The sequence below is a fragment of the Photinus pyralis genome, unplaced genomic scaffold (genome assembly GCF_008802855.1).
Source record: "Photinus pyralis isolate 1611_PpyrPB1 unplaced genomic scaffold, Ppyr1.3 Ppyr1.4_LG3b, whole genome shotgun sequence".
NCBI lineage: Eukaryota > Metazoa > Arthropoda > Insecta > Coleoptera > Lampyridae > Photinus > Photinus pyralis.
Window position 1 is genome coordinate 14992491 of NW_022170510.1, and position 5082 is coordinate 14997572.

Consider the following 5082-nt stretch of genomic DNA (forward strand, 5'->3'; position numbering starts at 1 on the left):
TGGACCTGTCTTTGTAGTGCATGTTGCGTTAGTTGTATTTATGGTGTTTCTTTGTTCTTGAGGTTGTATTATTATTATTATTATTATTATTATTATTATTATTATTATACAATCGATATTATAATGTTTGGCCAAAATCGGGTAACTGTTTTTAGCATATTTTCCTCAAAGTGAAAAATCGCTATTGGCTGCCGTCCGTCACACGTACTCCTTCTACACCACTAAACCGATTTGGGCGATATAGAGCTCATTTGAAAGGGCTTGATCCAAGGATTCCGTGCATATCGATATGTTTTGGTTTTGCGCATGCACAGTGTCAAAAATTTGGATTAGCGCATGTGCAATGTTAACTTTTTTATTTATGAAGATATTTAATTAAAACTTTATATGTAAACACTACAAATATAAGTAAAATTAACGACGTTTTCAAAACGTGCATGCGCAATGGCAACTTTCTTATGTATGAAAGCATGAAATATCATATAAATATGTAAGCACCTTGAATGAAACTGAAACTAATACCGGTTTTAAAATTACTGTTTACGCATGCTGCAGTTTTACTTATGAAGGTATTCAATGAAATTTCTTTATTATATATTTTTTAGGAGGAAAATACGCTCTTGTCATTTATGTTTGCATAATGACTTTTTAAACTTGTTTATTTTGTTCTTGAATATGACGACGTTTAACGTACAAACAACAAGTGAAACTCTCTGTTGTAATAAAAGTTGCGCCTGATCACAGCTCCTGAGGAGTTGTTTTAAAAGTTCTAGCTATACTCCGAAGGCAACTTAAAACCACAGAATTGATCAAGACGGACAGACGAGCGCGCAGGAAACATTCTTTGAACGTTTAAAAAAATACGTTAACGCCAAAAACAAACAACGATAAAAGGGAAAACATTTACATTCGCTTGAATTACGCGGCACAAGCAGGCTGAGATTTAGTTAAAGCAATACCCATGTGTTCAGAAAATGGTTCGCATCCAAAGAAACACCGATCGCATTCCGCAAAATAAACGAAGCGAGTTTTAATGTTTCCCTTTTTAACTAAATAGACTCTTTCTTTTGTTTCTAATTTAATTAAAAGTTAATAAAACGTTTAAATACTAGCACACGTACGCAGCTTGATACTTCCAACATCCTCTTCTAAATGAGCCTTAAGAATCCATTACACAACGAACGTTTTAGGCCTAATTAACTTTTTATTATAAAATAGCTCCTTACATACAATTTTTGGGGCCGATTAGTCCTTATAATACTAGAATGGGGCTAGTCCGTGGCTTTTCTCGCAACGCTAACTCGGAGCTACTTGTTATTCGTGATGATTTAGGAAACGACATTAAACATTCATCGAGAATTCGTGACTAAGCATTCTTCGAAAGGTAGCATTGCTAACTTAATTTGCTACGATATAATTAAGACACAAACTCGTATAGGACTTCGAGTTTAGCGAAAGTTTAGGCAAACCTCGCTTCCCCAATATAACGCAAATCAATAAGTTATATTTAAACCACTCGTTTTCTTCATTTATTTTCTAAAATCTATGCTCTTTATTAAGCGGCAGGGCAAAACGATGCAAGCTTTTTAGGGGAGTCGGTGGTGTCTGTGAACACGATCTTGGACGCTTCAAACTTTGCACAGTTGACCTGTATGCATATTGAAAATGGGTCAAATCCAATGACCCCGTAGGGTCACACCGCTATGCCGCTTTTCTAGATCCCATTGACACTACTAAAGGTGAAATTTGGAGAAAAGTAGGGTCAGTGAATTGTTTAGTTGCCGTTGCATCTTTTTAGCGCATTTCCACAAAAATAAAAAAAAATGCGCTATTGTGGCCCCTTTGTCCGTCCGTCCGTCCGTCCGGCTGTCCGTCCGTCCGTCCGACCGTCCGCTCGTTTTGCGACGCTACTAGTTCTTTATCTTAAGAGCTATTGTTCTACTTTTTTCGCTATTTGGTTCGTTATGGTGTCGAGTCTTGTACCACGGAAGGAATCTTTTCTGTACCGCTTACAAAAAAAGTTATCGTAAAAAAAACCGTTTTTTTACATGTTCTATAATTTTACACATTTGCCGTTTATTAACGATCCTAGAGATCGTTTATAATTTTGCATTGCTATCTGTCGTCTGCATGCTGGTCTGTCCGTCTGTTCCTTTGTCTGTCTGTCCATCTATCTGTCCGTGTAATAACTTTGTTTAGAAATGTTCGATCGCTTTTAAATCTCCGTTAGTTATGAACTGAATTGCATGAAATTCAATATGGGCATAGCTTTAGCCATATAATACGCAATGCCAAAAGTTGAATCGGATAGATTCAAAATTCACAGTGCCCTTTTCGCATCTCGACCATTTATAAACCGAATTGCAAACTTTTTTACTTATAAAAGTATTTGAATGAAATTTGATACATAGGCACTTGTAATAAAGGAAAATCAAACGCCAATTTCAAAATTTGGTTTTGCGCATGCGCAGTGCCAACTTTTTTATTTGCGGAAGAATTTACACGAAATTTGATACATAGGCACTTGGGATAAAGGAAAATCAAACGCCAATTTCAAAATTTGGTTTTGCGCATGCGCAGTGCCAACTTTTTTATTTATGGAAGAATTTAAACGAAATTTGATACATAGGCACTTGGGATAAAGGAAAATCAAACGCCAATTTCAAAATTTGGTTTTGCGCATGCGCAGTGCCAACTTTTTTATTTATGGAAGAATTTAAACGAAATTTGATACATAGGCACTTGGGATAAAGGAAAATCAAACGCCAATTTCAAAATCTGGTTTTGCGCATGCGCAGTGCCAACTTTTTTATTTATGGAAGAATTTAAACGAAATTTGATACATAGGCACTTGGAATAAAGGATCATCGAGCGCCAGTCTCAAAATTTTCTTTTGCGCATGCGCAGTGCCAACTTTTTTATCTATGGCACCATTTAAGTGAAATTTGATACTTAGGCGCTTGGAACAAAGGAAAATCTAACATTAGTTTTAAAATTTAGGTTTGCGCATGCGCAGTTCCAACTTTCTTATTTAGAAAAGCATTGAAATGAAATTCTTCTCATAAACTGAAATTGAAGTAGCACGTCAAAAATGGATTGCCCATGTGCAACGCTATCTTTCATATTTGTGGCCGGATTTTTACGATTTTAACAGAAGTTGCATCTTATAAATGGGAAATGAATGCAAGTGGAAATGCGCTTTATGTAAATCGTTTACGATTACTTTTTAAATTGTTTAATTTATAATTGAACCGACTGCTTTTGAATACCGGGAAAAGGACGGTTTTTGAAATAAAATGGATCAAAATTTTGAACTCGGTACTTGTATCTGTTTGTCTGTCTACATGGATCGATTTTATTCAAAATTTGGTGCAGTGCTATCTTGAAAACAATTCCATACCTCAAAGCACAACCGCTCTGATTAAAAGTTACCTCTGTGAAGATAACCGAAAAACAAAGATTCTAAGTTAGACGTACGGAATTTAACTTGGCGTTATAACACTTTGCTTAAAAACGAGTATAACATTGCGCAAAAGGGCTAACCGACTAACTATCGCACAGAGCTGGGCAGTATTCGATTTTGTAAATGCTTTTTAGTATTCAAATCCTTTAAAGTATTCAAATACATTGTAATTCAATACTTTTATGGAAGCAGTATTTGTATTTGTAACTCAAATACTTTCACAAATTATTGTATTCGAATACTTCGCAAGATATTTGAATACTTTGAGAAGTATTCGAATACTTCGCATAGTATTTGAATACTTAACCTTCCTTTTTTTTACCAAAATCGACTACTCCAAAATTTCTCGGGAAAACACTTTTGATCTAGTAGCCCAATCTTGGAATTGTTTGAAATGATGGATTCTACAGGCCACATTCTATAAGAAAATTTTTTTTTCCTGGTCGATCTGAGACAATTTTTTCTTCGGGCCTCAAAATAAGGCAGTGTATAACCTTCCTTTTTTACCAAAAATCGATTGCACCAAAATTTCTTGGGAAAACACTTTTTCTTATTAATTTTGGTGCGTAGAATCCAAAACAATTCGTACTTTTTCGATCAGACTTCTCAGTCAAAAGTTATAGACAAGAAACCAATTTCGAAAGAAAATTCAAAGGGCTGTAACTTTTGAACTAGTAGCCCAATCTTGCAACTGTTTGAAATTATGGATTCTACAGGCCACATTCTATTAGAAATTTTTTTTTCCGGATCGATCTAAGACAATTTTTTTCCGGCCTCAAAAATCGCAGTACTTTTAAGTTATCAAATATTTGAGAACAATTTAGAAATGTTTAGGGAAAGTTTCCATTGTCACAAAATCAAATATAAAAATCCGATACAACTGAATACCGAACGATCCTGGAGTGAAACTTTTTGACTGGATAGTCTACGTAACTTAATAACAATAGGGACCTTCCTTATATCCTTAAGACCATGTGTACCAATTTTCAAAGCGATCGCACGTTTCTAAACAAGTTATCATGCACACGGACAAACAGATGGTCAAAAATGGATCTGTTCCAAAATCGCTAGGATTAATTTCAGAAAGGCGTACGTGTTATGTACACGACGTACGATTGCTTTGAAAACTGGTACACGTATTCTTAAGGATATAACTGGTATAAGAAAGGTCCTTTTACTCCCCTTAAATTTGTATAGCAATAGAAATATAAAAAAAGCTAACCCCATACAAAGTATAACTTGATTTTTTAAGTAGTATTAAGCCTTTTATCTAGTATACTATTTTAAATTTTTAATGTATTTGAGTGACAAGTATTTGAATACTTTTTACTGTATTCGAATACTTTTCAAAGTAAGTTAAGGAAATACTTTTCAAAGTATTCGAATACATTCTAAAGTATTTGAATACTTATTTTTTAAAGTATTTGAATACTTTTCAATGCATCTGTATCTAGTATTCGCTTGTGCTGGAGGTAATTATTATTCAAATTTAGTATTCAAATACCTTTGATTTGTGTAAAGTATTTACTATTTAGTATTCAAATACTTTTTGAAAGTATTCTGCCCAGCTCTGCTATCGCACTTACACGGAGGAATCAACGCCTAAAAATTCGATTCTA